This window comes from Lepeophtheirus salmonis, chromosome 7 (assembly GCF_016086655.4).
Source record: "Lepeophtheirus salmonis chromosome 7, UVic_Lsal_1.4, whole genome shotgun sequence".
In the NCBI taxonomy this organism is placed as follows: Eukaryota; Metazoa; Arthropoda; class Copepoda; order Siphonostomatoida; family Caligidae; genus Lepeophtheirus; species Lepeophtheirus salmonis.
The window spans coordinates 22,267,471-22,288,219 of NC_052137.2; the positions used below are offsets into that span (position 1 = coordinate 22,267,471).

The 20,749-nt window shown below is 32.6% G+C and overlaps 1 long non-coding RNA gene across 1 annotated transcript; it reads right to left on the reverse strand.

Moving 5' to 3' along the window:
• Positions 1-4,548: 4,548 nt before the first annotated feature.
• Positions 4,549-9,361, reverse strand: LOC139905936 (uncharacterized). The gene is made up of 3 exons (XR_011781095.1): positions 5,797-9,361; positions 5,557-5,742; positions 4,549-4,850 (listed from the first exon to the last, which is right to left on the reverse strand). It is a non-coding gene; the product is annotated as an uncharacterized lncRNA (long non-coding RNA).
• Positions 9,362-20,749: the final 11,388 nt, after the last annotated feature.

Below are 20,749 nucleotides of genomic sequence, written 5' to 3' on the forward strand. Positions count from 1 at the left end.
TAAAAATATGCCGAAAAACTGAAAAAACAAATTGAATATAAACTCAATATAAAAAACGTGTTCTTGTCCCATGCGGTCGGCACAGCAATTGTAATTTAGTTTATTTTGTATTCTACCGGCTTATCCATTAGACTCGCTAGTAGTGTTGTAACATCGGTAAAGAAGGGATTTGTGTTGAGAAAAACTAAGGAGCGCGAGTTAAAAAGGAAAAACATGGGCTCTTTCTTCTATTTTGTTCATTATTTAATAGTTCGATGGGTGTTAACATCTTCCTCTAAAAGAAGAATTCTTGCATAGTTTTGATGTAAATTTATTAAAAAATACATAATAAAATTAGTTTAAATATAATTATTATATTTTCCCTGGACTAACGCTATTTTAAAATTTTATAGCAGTAATTAATTTTCTCCCTTTAAAATCATAGAACAAGCAGCTGATATTATCAATGATCTTTATTCAGGAATACCATATGTCTTGCTCCACCTTCTCCTTACCCTCTAACAAAAAAAAACATCCCTAAACATCGGTCTATCTACAAGTGCACATGTTACACTCTAACTAGAGGATTCGGATGTAGAGTCATAGCTTTTTTTTAACCGTCCCATAACTATTTATTTTTCATGACAAAATATGGATATTGATAGTCCAATTATATTCAGGAACATGTTTTTTTAACAATTAACATAATAATGAATAAGTGATTTATAGTATGCCTAAATAGTATTCAATACACGCATCACGTAGAAGGTACTTGATATAAAAATCTTTTTATTTTTTTTCCTGGAGAATGACCCCTAAATATCTAACTTTGAATCAGAACTCATTCAGCAATCTTCTTATTTTTTCTTTTGTGTATTATTATTGAACAACTCGTTTCGTCTTTTTGTTTCATTACGTTGCAATATTTTAAAAATTATTTAGGAAACATTATTTTCAAGATTATCTATGACCCACTTAGGAACTAGGTATGTATTTACAAAATCAGACATTCCTTCTTTTCTAAAAATGGAGGGTTAAATCCAAGCTTGGATATTGAACGGAAAAACGAATGATATACACGCGTTCCGTTCATTTTTTGAACGAATGAACTACGAATGAGGAAAAAAACGAACGATGAACAGGTACAAAATATGAACGGCGTTCATTTTTACGTTCATTTTAATATTGTCTATAAAGGGTCGCTTTTTGACTGTTTTTTCCAAAGATTACTACATTTTTTTTTCTTGAATATGGGTATAATTATTATCCTATATTGTGGCTAAAATATAGTTTTATATGTATATCAAAAATTATAAACTTGATTTTGTCTGTACAACTTTCAATTACTTTGTATATTGATTACTTTCTATGAAATGTCAAACAACACAATTTGTACTTTATTGACCAATCGTTGGAAAAATTGAGGCCGACCCGGAAGTCGGGTTAGGTTGTGGCTCACCTTTTTTCCTTTGCACCCATTATGGCACTCCCTGAATGAACAGCACCCTTAGTATTTGTCTATATTGTCTATGTAATGGATCGCACTTGCTATTAAATAAGGTTACTCTTAAAAGTATATATATGTTCAGCTGTTTTATAAAGGAGGGAGGCTGTTGAAAATAAATCAGAGGTTGCCTGGAATAAAAGTAATTCAACTAGACACTTTATGAGGCTGCCCTAAAAAAACTGCCAGGAGACAATTTTATTGTGCTAAAAAAAACAATTGGAATAAATTGGATACCATTTCATAAAAATTGAGAGCATCCTTTTTACCTGTATATTGGGTCCGGTATATTTCAGGACCCCTGACATTGCCTATTTTGCTTTTAGTAACCTACGCTCCTGAGACTCATTTATAAATATTCAGAAACAAAAAGGGCTTTATATATTAATGAGTATTTTGTAGTTTGGACTTTCTATACTTCATAAATATTAAATAAATAATTTAAAATTGAACGAAAAAAAAATGAATGGTGAACTGAATTTTTTTACAAAAATGAACGAATGAACAGAAAAAGGGTAAATGGGCACAAGGCTGGTTAAATCTTTGAAGATGAGATAATTGTTTGTTTATGAATAGAAACCATCAAAAAACAAGGTATAACTTAAAACACGTAATATTTTGTAGGAAAAATATAGAAAGTTCTTGATTTTATGTGGCTAGGATATTTATAAAAACTTATAGCACCATCCTTGAATAAATGGAAATCCTAGTCCGGAGTAAAATACTAATCGGTTTATATTGCAAATTTCAAAATAGTTTACAATTTTTCACACCAATATCATAACATAGTTAATGATATTTTAGGTGTAATATTAATTTTTAAGTTGCCTGATTTTGAACCCATTTGCTGATCGATGAGGCAAGTTGCCGTTATAGTATTAATAAATTAATAATATTACTAAAGATGGGATCTATGTAAAGAAAAAACTGAGTATAGCGATTAGAAAAGGAAAAACGCTTGATGTGTGTGCTCTTTCTTCTTTTTTACTCATTATATAATCAGTCATGGGTGTGTTAACATCTCCCTCTAAAAGAAGAATCCTTGCATATCTTTGGTGTAAATTAATATAAAAATGTAGATTCTATATTAATAAAGCAAAGTTTGTCTATATGTATATGATCACAAGTTACGATGTACCCTGTATATAGTGCTCTCTGATGTATATAATAAGTATATTTTAATCTAAGAAACAACAATGTAGTCGTATTAATGAAATACATCAAATATGTAGCTCTTTTTCTATTTGTTTTTGTTAATATTGTTTATCATAAATCATCTAAATTTACTGTATATGTAGAGCTTTGAATAAAATATAAACGCTGGTATGTAAAAATGAATTAACTCTTGCATGTGTTTTGTTTTTGTCACTGGATTGTTGTTTTCGTTAATGAGCGCTCTGTAGATTAAACTACTGATCAGTCATCCCATAATATCATTTTTTTCCCTCAAACTCTTATTATTTTTCTTTCATTCTTTAGGACAGAGAACGTCACATGAATTGATATATGTATTGAGCAGTTACGTGTCGTAGTGCTCGTGAAAAACGAAGATTAACACAGAAGATTTCATGGGGTGTTATCTTTTATATTATTAAAGAAAATTTTGTCTTTTAGCAGACGTCTAATTACTCCGGGTATCGCAGGGTACTGCCGTTAGTAATTAATAGGTTTATGTTTTATATATTTCATTCTACATGTTTATGGGTCATTCCATGGAAAATATACTCTTTATTTTCTTTTTCACGATGACAAATTTGATCAAAAATCGCCTTGAAAACAATTGCGTTTTTATTGTAGTTCGTAAACTCCTCATTTAATGAATGCATACAATGAATACATTCTGTCGAAAAAGTACAGGGAATTGTTAATTTAATTTGCCTGCGCTGAAGGGATTTTTTTTTTAGGTCGGCGGCACTGTCTGTATGATGCTAAGTTTGGGCGTAATCTGTAGACCAGTTTGCTTGCAACAGCTGGATAAGTCATTCTACCTCACTAGTGATTGTCGATTATTACAATAAACGAAATTATTGAACAAAGATTTGGCCTTAAATTTTGTGTTGCAAACGAAATGTAATGTGCTGAGGGCCTTATGTTATAAGATAAATGATGTGTTGACGATTAGCTACTCAAATTACAGGATAACTAATGTAGATAAAAAATTATTTGGTTATATTTATGGTTAAAAAATTAAAATGTTCATTATTCGCATGTATGTAAATATATTATGTTTGTCCAAAGTGTCGATAAATAGTGCTTCCTTATAGCCTACTTGTATAAGACATTCAGATATAATAAAAATACTCTTATAGCCAACGTTTTCTCAAATACCCATTTTTATCACATAAAATACATCAGATTGAACAAACACAACCTAAAAAATCCTCATAAATTCAACCATTTCTTCTCCTTTTTGGTAATATATTAATAATAGGAATTCATGAGAATTAAGGATCCTTTTTAAGGGTACCAATCGTAGGCTGTCGATAACAATTTTGTTCTGTGTGTTTCTTTTTAGATTAATTTCACGTTGATTTTCAATCACTACGGGAAAAATACTTTTGCTGAAAGATAAGCTGAAAATAGTCCATGATTTATCAAAAACGGGATCCAATCAAACACTGGTTGCCTTGATAATGGGAATTTTCAAAATTTACTTATTCGCATAAGTATTCAAAAATTGTTGTTTTTATTTACTTCGGATTGAAGAAAAATCCGAATCTAGACAACTTTTCATCTACAAAATAAAATTTTCCTTTCTGTATCAGTAGATTGTATATCAGCCTAAAAGAATTGTGTTATTAATTCCACATTGTCACTATTCCATATTTTTCGTTGTCATCTTTTCCTTTAATCAAATTTATGAGACCCTCAGGACCTCAGGACCTCTAGCAGACCTAAAAGTATTTTTGTAGCCAATCAAAATTGGAGAAAATTGATGACGTGGTGATTATTCCACCAATTAGATTTATAGCTTCGGACGTACTTCTTTTATAGATATGTACTATTATTAACTATTTGAGTTGACATTAAATATAATTATTGAGTCACGAAATTCAAGCAGTGCCTTGAGTTTTAAAATAGATTGTAATTAACTTGTTTTTTGCAGTTTAAGGAAATATATAATAATATGTAATTGATTGGTAGATGCTGATCCAAGAATAGTCAGAGTGAGATTCATTTATTTTAAAAATATGAGGAATGAGCTTATAAAAATATATAAAACAAAGGGACGTTGTTTCATCTTATCTTTGTTTCCTCGATCAAATTCTCGTATTACTTGTTGTTGCCGTGGGAACGCAAGGAATGATAAACTTTGGCCGAGCTTCTATCTTTCTCTTGTATAAAATAGATTTAATTCCGATATTTTCTGAAGAAAATAAATAATCATTCATTTTCTTTTTAATAGAAATTGATATTTGAATTCGAATACTCTTAAATACAAGTTTATTTTCTCTATGCTATTGATACATCAGGATCGTCCGCAGAATTATGTTTAAAGATGCTTGGTTGTAGAATTTTTTTTTTTTTGAAAAAAATTCCAAAAATTCAATTTTTTGAAAAATCTACAACTGCTCACAAAAAATTACATTTTTTTGAAAATAAAGAAAAAGATTCAAAAATCTACTGTTTACAAAAAATTACAAAACTCCACAGCTGTTCACAAAAAGTAATTTTTTTTTTTTTTTAATTTCAAAAATACATAATTATTCCCAAAAAATCAAATTTTTTGGAGAGTATTTTCAAAAATCCAAAACTGTTTACAAAAAAATTAAGTTTTAGGAAAAAAAATCGAATTTGACATTTTTTGAAAAAAAAAAAAATCAAATATTAAATTTTCTATTAAAAAAATCATTATTCGTTTTTGGTAGGTCGGCTAAAGCCCCTCCAGCCCACCACCTACGGAAACCTCTGTACATATTATTCAGGTACTTTAAAGTGGTTTCGCGTTGTAATCGTATTTCTGTGTAATAAAGAATCCATTGGGGTTGTTAGTGTTGAGACTCGGCCTGAGACGTAATTAATTTGTTTTTGGTTCGGTAGTAAGTAACTTTTTCTAAAACGCAAATCTTTACTTATATTGTGTCTCGTCTCCTTTCCTCCAAAACGAAACATAAAAAGGCGCAAAATCAGCTGATTGTTAGACGATTTGGCGTGTATTCATTTCAGAGAGGTTATTTCTGTGTGTGTAATCTTTGAGAAATTCATTTGATCGAGTGTTTATTTGTGCGACTTCAAATCAGCATTTCATCGACATTTCCCTATAATAAACATTACAAAATAAATATATGCCATTATGATACGTTATTGCTTACGATAGTGGTATTCAAAATCAATTGGTCGAGCTGGAGCAACTGAGCTCAGATTTCGTCTAAACTCCAAAAGCTTCTGTGGAAATAAGTATTTACAAACTTCTTGAACTTGATGGCATTCACAATCTTTGGTCAAGGGGTAGGATCTTGAAGAATTGGATGTACTTTACTCCTTTATGAGCAACTATTAAGAATTATGACAACCAATCTCGTAAGTTCTATTGATGGATTTCTTGTGTGGTTGTATATTCTCAAGATAGTTGATGCTGTAGTGACCCATTTGGCATTGTGAACCGTCCCTGGATGTTTTTTGATAGATAAGCTGTCAACCGAATCTGGTCAAAATAGAACAATTAAGTATATTTCCATGAAGTACTTATGTTCCCTGCTAAATTTGTTCTTTTAAGACTCATTTTTCAGAACACATGCTTTTATTTGTTCAAATTTTAATTGACCCTTGTATGAAAGAAAAGTTTCATACAAGGGTTCCTGATACTCCTTTAAAGGTTATTGGTCCACTAAACTTTCCATCATAAAATTTATAAATCTTTTTGAAAGAAAATTCATTAAAATGAGGAAGACAAATAACCCATTGTAATTGAGCATTTAATTTATGTTCCAGTAGTTAAATACTACTATCTTTGTGCCCTGTATTAACTGCGATCCCATCACTGCCAATTGCTCTGATCTTAATCAAGACTTTCAGATCCAGCTATTATTAGAAACCATTCATTTGCTATATGCTCTGATTTACCAGAAATAGGTGAGAAATGATTTAGGTATTTAGCTCCAAGTTCTACGATCACACTCCTACAAAGTTTTAGGCTTTTCAGATCCGGTAGACATTTTGAAAAATCTTTGCAGCCATCAAGACATAAGAATATATAAGAGTTTATCACTCAATCAACTTTGCAAACTTATCATTTTTGCACTTTCTTTGGTCTCTTCTGCAAATTTTTCAACTTTTTGCTTCAAGTATTTGATGTCCTTGGAAGGTGTTCTTGCCCTCTCCCAAATACTTTTGACATTAGAGGCAATGACTTGAAGATGTTATTTTCTTGAAATTCTTGCTCCATTCGGATGTTGATTTTTAATATACAGGTGGTATCTTATTAAATTTAGCTTACTTGGCATAACATTCCGGGGTATTTCACAGGGGCTTAAAAAAAATAGCTTGCCCACTCCTCTTTATTTTTCTAGTCGCCAAAAATTAGAATTTACACTCATCGTGCAATACATAGTACCATATTTACTACAGTACATTGACATTTTATTAAATAAGTTTTTCTTTTCATACCAAATTTTTAGAATAATTATTTTTTCCATCCGACTTTGATCATTTTTAGAGGAGTTATATTACTAGACAGAAGCTTTGACCGGAAGTAGTCCTTCGAATTCGTACCGCACAAAAAAAATATTACATGTGAATCTAACTAATGAACGGTCAGTGATCTTTAGGATTCGTCCCATTTGACTCCTCAGTTAACTGTTGTAACAATGAGTGACGTCAATCCAGTCCTCCTCAAATAAATCATCTGCATTTGATTAATCAGTACAAGATGACGTCATACACTTGATATAAATTAATACTGAAGACCAAACCGATACGAATAAAACAAATTCACACAAATAAATAACAATTAAACAGAGAGTCTTTCTTCAAGTTTTTTCTTCTTCCAATTCCCTTCTTGCAGCTAACAAACATAATTTTGAAATAGGGGATCATATTCTCCCGTTGATGTCCTGATCCTCACTTTTCTAACTAAACCGTATTCTCCAGGATATGTTTTTGTTACAATGCTCACTTTCCAGAGACCTTTAGGCATGATTCCACCAGGTTTAGACTTTTTTCCATCACATAATCACCTTTGTTAATATTTTCTGTCTTTTGGAACCATTTTGTCCTCAACATTAACTGAGGAGGCATATATCGTATCCATAATTTCCAGAACATATCAGTTTTTATTTTAATAAGTTGGAACCTCTTATGAAGATAACTAGATTAATCTAGTTGGTCCACTATTATTCCTTCCCCATATGAGAGGCTGTACGGTGTAATGAAACCTGCTTCGTCCAAAGGATTGGCTGAATTAATAGGAAATAATGGCCTCGAATTTACCATAAAAATTATTTCGTACAATATTGTAGACCCTTCATATGGAGTTTACATTACGTTTTTATAATCCATAATTCCGTTTAAAGCCTTTCTTACACTTTTTATTAAACTTTCTACAGGTCCATTCATGTGACTAGCGAGAGGTAGCTCCACTTCCACTCCAAATCCTTAGTTCGTACTGTTTTATTTTTCATCAACTCACTCCAATTATCACATATTTTCTTAATTTCTTTGTGAGCTCCAACAAAATTCTTTCCCTGATCGGAATACATTACTCCTGCTCGTAGTCCCACAAACCTCCGGAACGCTGAAAGGAACTTTTCTGATGACATCCCTTTTCCTCCACCACATAAATCATAAGTCAATTCTAAAGGACCCTAGAGGTTAAACAGGAGAAAATGACTACCTGTTCTTCTATGCTTTAATTTCTAGAGACTTTCACCGACAAAGGTCCAAAAAGATCCACGGATGTACATTCAAACGGCGTTTGTTCTTTCGCCATACGACTACCAGGTGATTGCCCAATCTGTTGAACCATAGCGGGCCGATTTGAAATTCCACAATCGATACAAGTATTTTTAACTTTCCATACTATACGTGACACTCCAATTATCCACAAACCATCATGTAAATAGATGCAAGGGTTCGTCTTGATCCCCCGTGATAAACCTTCTCATGGTGATGTTGTACGATACATTTTGTAACTATGCCTCCAGGAATAATCATAGGCGATTTTTGTTCTTTTTTCATCCAATCTATTTTTTCCAGACGCGAACCCACTCTATAAACTTCGTCTATTGCATCGTAGACCAGACATAACCTTCTAAATTCTTTATATCCAAATTCCCTTGAAGGTCACTAACGACCTTCAATTATACTCCAATATTATCCTCTTTATTTACTTTATTAAGAAGATCTTTCCACACAAGTGTGTCTTCTAACTTAACTCACAAAGTCTTAAGGCTATCATCTTCTTCAAAATCCATACAAATCGTTACGAACATTCATATATATATCTTGGGGATCTTCTGCCCAGTCTTCACTGTAGAGGAACGACGGTCCTTGATGCCAAATTTTAAAATAATTAACGGTTATATGTTTTGTGAGAGCATCCGCCGGGTTATGCTTTCTTGGAACGAAACAAAAAAATTCTGGCGAAAAAGTATCTTGAATCTCTGACACACGAGCTTGCACATGAGCCTTAAGAGTATTTACCATTTCGAATCCAGTTTAATGCCGTCTTTGAATCACTCCACATATAAACCTTTTCTGTTTCCCATTGTAACGCGTTTATAGTAGACTTCATCAGTCTTGTCATGATCAATAATCCATTAAGTTCAATTCTAGGTATACTTTTGATTCGAATAGTAGTTAGGTAAGACTTCACCGCTATAAACCTGACTTCAAAACTTCAGTCCCCCAGTCTCCATCGAACAAACACACAAGCTCCATAAGCTCCTCCATCAGCAAATCCATGAATTTCAGGACTTCCTACTATATTTCTTGGACCTAAGGATCTTATTATTTGTACTTCCTTCAACATTTCTAGTGATTTGATTTTTGTCTTCCATAATTCTGCTTCTTTTTCTTTTAGAACTGTGTCCCAATCTATTCCTTGTACCCACAACGATTGAAAAGCTATTCTCAACTCAATCAAAACAGGAGCAATTATTCCTAGGGGATCCCATATTCGAGCAATAGGTGACAAAATCGTTCACTTGTATATTTTGATTGAATTTGGCCATTCTCTTCTTCCTAGTCGTATATAATCCGACTCCACGTCCCAATCATGTCCAAGAACTGGAATTACCACACATGATTCTCCTGAGCTTTACGCACTGGAATACCATCTTTTTATTTTAAAACCTCCACAATGCAGAACACAGTCTACATCTATCATTATTTTAATAGCCACCTCATCACTTTCCACGGATGTAGCAATGTCATAAACATAAGTATCTTCAAATAAGACTCTTCTAGCTTCTGGGTACTCATTCGCATATTTTTCAGCAATAAATCTGACGGCACTTTGAGATAAGTCCGGGAATAGGCCTCCAAATATCAGACGTGTCAATTCGTATATTTTCAGATTCGCTCTTTCATCTCCATTTCTCCATACAATGCGTAGATATTTTTTATCATCATCTTTAACAAAAATACGATTAAATATTTTTGAAATGTGAAGATGGAAATCCAGTTTGTCTCTTCTAAATCTTATGAGAACTTCAAATACTCTATTCGTCAAATCAGGTCCTTTCTCGAAACAATCATTATAAGTGAATCCCGACCAAACTTCTTTTGCTGAGTTACAAACAATTCTTAAGGGAGTTGATTCACTTGTTGTCTTTAGGACTCCTCGGATATTTAAATAGAAACTTTCGTTGTTTTTCGGTTTTACTTTTTGTATAAATTCATTCTCCTCTGATTCATCTATCTGATCATTGAATAATTCCATATGTTCATCCCTTTTCAGTTGTTTCTCACGTGACTTCATCGCTTATAATTTGGAAGCTTTGTCGGAAAACTCTTTTTCCATGGTAGGCTTCCACGTTACCATTTACTAATTTAATATCTTCCTCGTCAAATTCCTTGTCACTACACAAACACAATTTAGTAGGTTTTACTCCTGATTGATCATTTAACATTATTTTCCTAAAATTGTCTACGTCTTCATCAATTACACTATCTATTCTAAAAACGTTGACTTTCCTTCTAACACAAAATAGAGAATTAGTCGAGACTTCCTTAACTCTACCAACAACAGCCCATCCTAGAGGATACTTGATTGCACAGGGTTCATTTCATTTTTTTATTCGGCCCAATTCTTCCAGAAGATATTTAAAATCTTGACCAATGAGTATATCAATTGCTCCACCTTCTTTAGCTACTCTATCATACAAACACTTTAAATATGGATATTTGATAAAAAAATCCTTTTCTAATTCTGGCGATTTCCTTCATGTATTGCCTATAGAAAACAAGCGCAGATTGTAAGCCTTTTCTGTTTGATTTTGGTTCATACAACGAACAATGACATTATACTTCCTCCTCTTTTCTTCATGTAACTTTCCTCCAGCAATCTCGTAACAAATCTTACCAGGTATTCCATGTTAAGCCAATTGAAACACTAAATCTTTTCTTATAAGGCTTGTATCACTTCCAGAATCTATCAACGCTCGAACTTGCCTCCATAGTCAATCCCGATCTTTAATTTCAATCATAACCACTGGTAATGGTACTTAATTTACCTGTAGGGTACTAACATTTGTTTTTTCCATCTCATTATGTTTTTTGATTGGTACATGAAGGAGAGTGTGATGATTGTGTCTGTTACAAAGATTACATTTTACAAAATTGGGACACATAGACCTTTTATGTCCAACTTTCAGACATCGAAAACAAACTCTTGTTTTAGCTATGATATTCTGACGTTCTTTTACAGATAATATAACAAATTTCTTACATTTCGTTAGGTCATAACAGATATTGCCACAGCCACAATCATACTTCATCTTCACAGCTTATTTATTGAACATAGACGATAGTGAGTGATGTTGAGTTCTCACATCGTTTCTCTTCCTAAATGGATACGCATTTTCCCTTAGAAACAAGACTAGTTCATCTACATTGTAACCCTTCTTCATTGTTATAAATAATTCGGATAATATCTGAGGTAATTTATGACTTATAGCATCTTCTATCTAAACACCTTTATCAACATATTCTGCTTGACCAATTCTTCTCATCCGATCTCGAAAGCACTTGATAGATAATGCTAAACTCTTCATTTGTTCACTATTTCCATCTTCAATTCTTCTTATTTTATGAAACTCTGCACTTATTTCTCTCAGCACATTCTGGTCAATTATTGTACATTCAAATTTATCAAATGCATCTTTGATTGTCGAGCTTACTCTTATCTCCTCGTGATAAGAATTAGGCAATGCCTGAATCAATAATGCTCGCTTAGTCGTTTGATTCGTAACACTTGCTGCCTCTAAAGTTTCTAAAAACGAAGTTTTCCACAAAACTTTTCAGGTTTATATCCAGCTACTTAATGCACCGAACTCTTTGCTTCCCTTTTCGTGTCTACTAATTCCTTTACCATATGATTTAGGAATTCTGTATTTTTCACAAATGCTTCTTCCAAACGGGAATGATTTGAACAACAACTCATAGATGCTTCTCCTCCGAGTCTAAAACCATCACTATCATTAGCTCTAATATTATCGTCAGTACCTTCTTCAAGCAGTGGTACAGCTTTGGATCTCATTCTCTCTTCGATTATTTCTATATTATTTCAATCAATAGGCGTTTCTTCATCTGTTAGTGTAGATTCCATTTCCAAACTTGTATCCTATCTTGGCGTTTCTTTATCGTTACTAGGCTGACTCACTTTGTCTCCCACAAATTTCTCATTTGCCAACTTCATCTTTTCTATTTCAAGCTGAATTTTCAGCTCTTTTAAGTTATGAACTATGATCACGACTTCTCTGAGATTCCTAATCAACATTTTTTACCTTTGCCATCATAACTCTCTTCCAAATCTTCTACTTCTCTTACTGCAAGTAAGTTCTCCTTTCGTGCTTTGGTTAGCTCTTCTACAGTCAACATCTCAACTTTCTTCCTGTGTTCAATCAACTTTGTCTTCAAAGTCTTGAGACTCGTCACTCTTTCTTCAAATTTACCCAATAATTTTTCCAAATCTTTACTCAAGAATCCATTCTCTAAACCTCTTTCCAATCGGTCTCTCTGCTTCTCTCTTTCATCCTCGGGCAGCTTTATTTCACTCCATATCTCTTCAACTTCTTTCTCCAACATCTCGTTTGTAATACAACACATGTTGTCCTCCTCGATGCGGAATTTCTCAAACAGAGTAACCAAAAACGTAGTATTAAAAGTTTTTAACTAGAATGAACGGTCCGTGACCTTTAGGACTCGTCCCATTTGACTCCTTAGCTAACTGTTATAATAAAACAAATATTAATTATATATATCTATTTTATGAAATTTGTTAAAATTTTTTAGCGGAGTCACATCTCCTCCTTTACTAAGTACACTCATGATTTTATATCTTTGAAAAGTAAGAAAAGGAAAAATAAGTATCAACAGGTTAATAAATAATGAATGACGTCGATCCAAATACCTATATTCATGTCTCGGATTTTGGTTTGTTTGAAATTGATTTCACAAAGACGCTCTAATGTACATTCTTGCTGTCAATATTTTGAACATAAACCTTAGATTCATGGGCCATTTTGAACATTGTTATTAAGAAAATCTATTTTTTCTTTTTGGGAGAAGGCTTCAGGGGAGTCAGGACTGATCAACCTAATAACTGTAAGCTTCGTTGGAGGAATAAAATCTTCACCATTCGAAAAAAAAAAAAAAAATACCCATATAGCCAAATGATAATTTCCTTCCATTTACTATAATGTTAATATTATATTTGTTTAATTGTAGTTACAAATTACAGAATAAGGGAAATTTTTACAACTTTTAAATTACTAACAGTCCCAAGAAACTTTTTTCAATTTCTAAATTCGATGTATGAAACAACCCAACTTTTTATAGTAATATTTATCTTTGATGTTTATTTGATACTTTTGGGTTATTCCCATTGAAATCAATCAAAAAAGGACATTTTTCACAGCACCGTCTTCATTTTTTTCAAATTTGGCACATATGTTAATATTAGTTAACAACTCAAAAATCCGAAATTTTAACCTTTTGAGTCCTCCAGTTCATGATTTAGAGGCTTCAAAAGTTTTGGTCTCGACGCCACCTACCCTATTTTTAAATTGCTGTATTTTGAATATTTTTGAACTACTTTAAAAACCATTCAATAAATAATTGATTTATCCTTTTATTGTACTTTATTGTATAGGGCAACAAAATGACCTTAAAAAAATGAAACATGTCCATTTATAATTTCACTCTAATCTGTATATGTTAATTTGCAATATATCACAAAAATATACAATAGGTTTTTATAGATCCATTCCATTCCACTTAAATACTATATATGATAATGTGCGCAAAGATTATCCGTGCCTCTCTCTGTTTGTTTGCTTGCTTGATTGTCCGAAAAGAACTCAATTTAACAAATATCTTATATTAAAAAAGAAATGGAAACTGAAGTACATAAATTTATTTTTATTTTATTTTACAGCATATATATATATATTTCATATAGAGATCTTTGCAGCCTAAAGAGGTGGTCAAAACCATTTTATACAAACTCTTATTTTGCCGAATTACGATTTTTGGGATCCCAGTACCCGTGATATCTCAAAATTGTGTTTCCACGACACTCCTTAACGTAAATAATTACTTTTGATAGTTTTTCTCAGGGATGAGTAACTATCACTTGAAGGGAGTATCGGTTTTAGTGGGACATTGGATTTGAAATTATCTAAACCTTTTTTTAACATAGAAAATGATGAAGATCGTGTTTATTTTGGATATGTTAAAACCGAAAATCAAAGTGATAACCCTGAACATTTGAAGAATGGTTTGGAGGATCCGCAACAATCAGCTGTGACAAGGGAGAAGGAAATAAACAAAACCATTTTCCATAATAACTCTAATGTCGATCTTCAATTCTACTCTGAGTCCAACTAGGACAAACTTACGGTTATAACTCCACAAGATATCATAAATGTTACTTTCCGTCTTTTACTGCCACACAAGAATGTTAAATCAGGTTTGAACATAATAACACCTAGTAGGACAGAAAATTCACTACTCAGGAATTAAATAATAATACCAACTGCTAAGGAAAAGAAAATTCATTCTTCAGATTATTAAATTCCTATAAAAATGGGCCGCTAAAAAAACACACAAGATTTACACCACTAGCCACCCTTGAATGGCAAAACACGACAATATTATATTGTCTATGCCTCAGGCTCCGCTCGCTGTACAGATGTCTCTATTTGCATGAGAATGTCACATGTGGTCCACCTTCAGGCTATGAAACCTTGTAAATGTGATATAAGGAATTTCTACTCTTAAACATAGTTAGTTAAATTTAAATCAGTAAAATAAAATAATTTTTTGAGTCGTTTTTAAATATTCCATAGTACTGTTTCGAACACTCACATTTGTATATGTGAATTATCCACATTTTAGAAAAAGTTACATTTGCAAATTTCTAAATTATGTTATTGAGTCATGGCTTGAACTTGCTAATTTCAAAAATTAATATTCGCTTCTGTATTCATCACATATATTGTACAAATTCAATACACCACTCAACATAATATTAGAAATATTTTATCAAAATCTGCTCATTTCTAAATTTTGATTTTGAATCCCTTCTTGTTCAAAAAGATTATATTCGATAATTAGAGCATACCAAGCATAGTTACAACACTTTTGGATTTCCTCAATTACTCAGAGTTGGTTTGACTTGGACTTATCGAATTTTAACACAACGTGCATACATACATTCACTATTTTTTTTGAAAATATTTAAAGATTATATCAGTAAATAACTTTCCCATAAATTGCATTTGAATACAACTTTTTAACTGTAGCAACTGCCCCGCCGCCAGGGACGGTTCCAATACTTAAAAATATCAAATTTGAGTCAGGCATGACAAAAATTAGACTAAATCATATATTTTTAAAGAATAAATAAGTAGACTTTTAATGATGACAAATAATAAAATTTAAATGTATTATAGTTCATTACAAGATAATAAGATTTATTTTTCAAATCACAGATCAGTATAATATATAGAATAGAGAAATTCACTCTCACAAAACTCTTCAGGGCCCTGCTCTGACTAATTAACATGCATTGTGTGACATATATTTATATCAAAATTTGTCTGGGAAAAACTTATCTTTCTGTTAGCACTTGATATTTTAGAACTGCGTGATCTGAAAAATAATAATCTAGCAACGAGTGCGTGAAGCTAAAGCTAAGCAAGTGACTCATATAAAAAAAAGGCATGTTAAAAAAAAGAAACCAAAAATCAACATGGTAACCCTCAGAATTTGAAAATACTTAACATAATGAGATGTGATCTCCTCCGGCCTCACCCTCAGTCAACAGATCGACTCATAATCCATCTCCTCCTACTCCATTAATTTAGTTTTCGCCTATCTTCATTTAGCAAAGTTATTTATTTGTTATTAAAAGGTTTTGATAATTGATTTTCAACTTTCAGCTGTGGTTGTCTCCAATTTTGAGATAGAAAGAGAAAGTATGACGTGCAGGCAAACTTATACAGTGTACTGGCGTCCTTTCCAAACAGCCAGGAAGAACCAAAACTTCTGCACCAACAATGTGGGCCTCCTCCAGCCCTCAAATGATCCTCCTAGACTTTGCAGTTTGTGGTGTCTCGGAGAAAAATATATTACGCACCTTTCATCCAAATTAGGTTTTGCTCCGAACTGCCATCATGACAGTGTGGTATTCCATGGGCAAGATCTTCTTTGTCATGAAATACCAATCGGTTCGACGTTATGTCGAGCTTGTAATTGCTAGTGAAAGAGACCATATTGAATAAAAAATTTAGCTAAATAAGTTATATTTTAGTAGCTTTACGAGGAAGAGAGAAATGCGAATGTATTTTTGTGCAAAATTAACATCTTTGTGTAAAAGTAAGATATATTTAGAAATAATTCATTTTTAAAACTAAGTCAGTGGGTTAAAAAGTGTCTTCGTTGATAGATAATATTGTTACAATATTTGTAAAAATTATCAAGAAATATTATTTTTGAATTTACGACATTCCTCAGCATTTTTGTGATTTTATGGACATTTTGTTGTGATTTTGCTTTTAGTTAAATGGTTTGGATATTTTAGGACACAAAAAAGGTACTTCATGGTATGCAGGTTTTTGATGTTACATACCTGACTATGTACTTCACATAACGGAATTTAAAGTTGAACGAACTTTATGTTGACACTGATAGAGTTAATATTTGTATAAAATTGGCAGTAGCAATGATTCCATTAACAATGTACATAGATTTAAATAGAAAAATCATGGGAACATTAAAAAGTTTTTGCCATGTTGGCATTTGATCAAAGTAAACAATATTTTATATATATTTAATAATAATGAGGCCAACCAAATTGAAAAAATTGGCCATACTATTTCCATTAAAATATATCTTTATATTGTTACTAGTTGAATATATCCGGCGTTCCCGGGATATTAAATGTGAAATTGATAATGATAATAAACAAATCACAACAATGAATGAGAATGGGCACTCGGTGGAGAACAAAACCTCCACTTAAAATTAAAATTGAGTTATGTATCTCAATTTGTTTTGAAAGTTATGGTCGAAAATGCATTTTTTACGCTTTGTGTAACTTTGACCTTAATCTGTGATCAAAATTTGATGGCCTCTTACTATAACTATATATGTATAATCTTCATACTAAATTTGATCAAAATCTATAAGTAATTTTTGGTGTAATCCTGGTTATTTACAAAGAAACAGAGGAAAAAACAAAACCTCCGTTCAACTTCTTTGCAGAGGTAAATATATATTCAATGAATGATGAAATTTATTACAAAGCATACTAAATTTAGGGAATATAAAAATAAAAATATGCTTAAATAAAAAAAAAATCAACCATAGAAATTAAGGAATAATAAATATAAGGTCGTATTTTTAAAAGTTTAATTTACAGTTTTCGTAGTCCAAAATTGTACATTGGTAAAAAAGGGGATCTTATTATTCATAAATGAACAACTAAAGTATATTTGATAATAATATATTAGACACTTTACATCAAAAACGAGATTTGAGTAGTAAAAATGAAGAGAAAAATCAAAATAAATGCGCGTTATACGCTGTACCGAAAGATAATTTTTATTTATTGGCAGCATGTCGGAACTAAAATACTCATACCTTGAGGCCAGTTAGAGAATAACTGTAAAAATATTCTTGCAAAATATATGTATAATCTATAATACTTAATGAAATAAAAATCCTGTAACTGAATTCAAATCAATAATTTAAAAGAAATAACATCAAAATTGCTTTTTTTTCACCATTTTACAGATTATCAAATCAAAACGCGTCCATGAAGGACCATTTTTTTTGGACGTTTCATGGTTATTTTCTTGTTAAGGGGAATGCAAAATAAAAAATATCAGCCCATACCCAGTTCCAAACTTTTGTCTTTGGAGTAGAGGCAGATATACATATATAAATAGTTAAATGAAGGTTTTTGTGAGAACAATTCTTCTCTTGATGTCATTTATACATATGTAATATATATATATATTGTGTACAAGTTGTGATATCTGTACAAGTTGCAACTTATATAAGCAAGCTGTTTCTTTGTCTGAAAATACAATATTTAATTGCAAGATTCAGCATTCTGATTACCTACTGTACGTTGATACTATTAATAGATCATTTTGATCTATTAAAATTACATGGTTATTTTGTATCTATGAGTAATATAACTGTAGGAATTTGAACTTTATAATGCACCCCTTATAATACTTATATTTTAGTAATCTGTATTTAAGTAGTCAAAAATTACATCATTAATATATGAAATATTCAATTATTGCATGATCCTCATCTCAAGTACTGTAAATCCTTCATCTAAAATTATTAATTTAATTTTTTGGTTGCAACTTGTACAAGATCCATCTTGTACACGACATATACGACACTTAAACGTTTACATTAGGGTGCATCAAACGCCCCTTGTTTTCAACTTTTTCATAGCCTTTCATAGTCTATTCTCTCAAATGTGAGACCTGATCATGTAAACATGTATGCAAAAAATCAGCGAAATCGGTGATCATCCTGTGGGCCCGCCAAGCCCCTAAAGTTTTACGATTTTTGTAAAAAATGTTTGTCTCTCTTACCAAAGATATTTGCAAAAAAAACTAATGGTATAACAACAAAAATCATACGTTTTATAATCTTAGTTTATTAAGGTTATAAATTTTTTACATGTTTTCCTATAGAAATAATATATTCTAAAAACACGAATTAACTAATTTATACATGCATACTTTCTAAACAATAAATTAGAAGAGAGAAAATCTATTATATTACAATATATTTACATTTCATTTAAGTACTGGAAGTTAATGGAATTTGGAGTGTATTTGTTAATATGAAAAAGTTAGACATGATATTAAACAATAAATTTATTCAACATGTCTTCCCTCAGGAGCCACCATCTTCTCCATCCTGCCCCTAAAGATTTTCATGCCCTGATGACTTCCGCGGAATCAACAGCATTCCACTCCCTCGTAATGGAGCCCTTCAGCGCCGCGATGCTCTTGTGGCTGACCTTGCACACCTCCCTCTCCAACTTCCCCTACCAGTAGTAATTACACGGATTGAGGTCGGGGGAGTTGGAGGGCCAGGTGTTGCGATCCCAGAAAGTGATGTCGTGGGAGTTGAAGAGGTTAGTGGTCCTCATGGCGATGTGTGCGGGCGCTGAGTCTTGTTGGAATATGAACTCCCTCCCAGCGGCTGTATCCTTCATCCAGGAGATGACGAACTCCTCCATGACTTCGCAGTACCTTATCGCGTTAACCCTTTCCTTGGGATTGAAGAATAAAGGAGGCATCACCTCACCGGTGCTGCAGATGACACCCAGGGTCATCACGGAGGCCGGGAACTTTGTGGTGAAGACCGCAGGGACCTCTTCTTTGTCCTTGGCAAGCCACCTGCCATTCTGGACGTTGTAGCTTCTGTCGACAGTCCAGTTCTTCTCGTCGGAGAAGATGATTCTTCCTTCATGGCTCTTCAGGTCATTGAGGAGACGCTTACCGTTGGTGAGCCTGGTGGCCTTCCTGGATGTCGTGAGGATGCGTTGTTTGGTCATTCACGGCCTTGGAGTCCAGCTGCTTGCTCACTCCACGGTTCTTGGCCAACCTGGACAAGGAAATCCCCGGCGAAGCCTTGATGGACTTCCGGAGGCCTTCAAGGAAGCGGGGAGTGCGGATTCGGTCACTTCTCATGTTGTGGGCCTTGCGGCAGACCTTCCCTTCAACCTCCCAGGCATTGAAGACCCGGTACACCGTGGTCTTGGGGTAATTAAGAAGCTTGTAGATATCAGAAGGCTTGTGTCCCGCACGAGCCAGTTCGAGGATGACATCTCTCTTGCTTGTTCCATGATGACTATTGTTTGTTGTCAAAACAATTGTGGTGGAAGTTATATTGTATTGTCCACGCAACCTTTTATATTAGTATGATTTAACCCCGAATATCCACATTATGGATCTGGATGAAGTTTAAAGTATTTCCAATTTATCGTATTTTGATGGATTTCTTAAATTTGGAATTATTTTCCTATTTTGTTCCCCAACCTGAAAAATATTTTGATACTATCTTTCTTTTTCCGTAGATCGAAGAAAATCTGCGGCAAGCTTGACAGCTGTTTCTTATGGATCATTAATAACTTTGATGCATTCAACAATTTTCTTAGACATCTTGAAATCTTTGTTCTTCTCCCACGTTTCTACACATATTTTCTTTAAAAAAACTTATATTTAAATCTAAAAGATTTGTGGTAAACCAAGAGTCCTCGTTCACTAAATTAGCTAATGTTTTGTTTTTTGGACGTTATCTTCAGAAAAAAAGGTAAAACCCATATCTCTGAATTTGAGCACACGGCAACTTTACTGGCTTAATAGCTATTAAAGCATCTGTAAGTGCCTAAAGTTCTAAAATTGGTACTTTATCGCAAAACAATGACATAACAACCATTTCTGGTGTTAAGTACCATAAATTCCTATCAAAGGCTTCCAAAGCATTGATTGAAATAGGAGCATTGACTTTTTTGCATTCCAGCATTGAGTTTTGACTACTGATAACTGCTAGCTACACTTC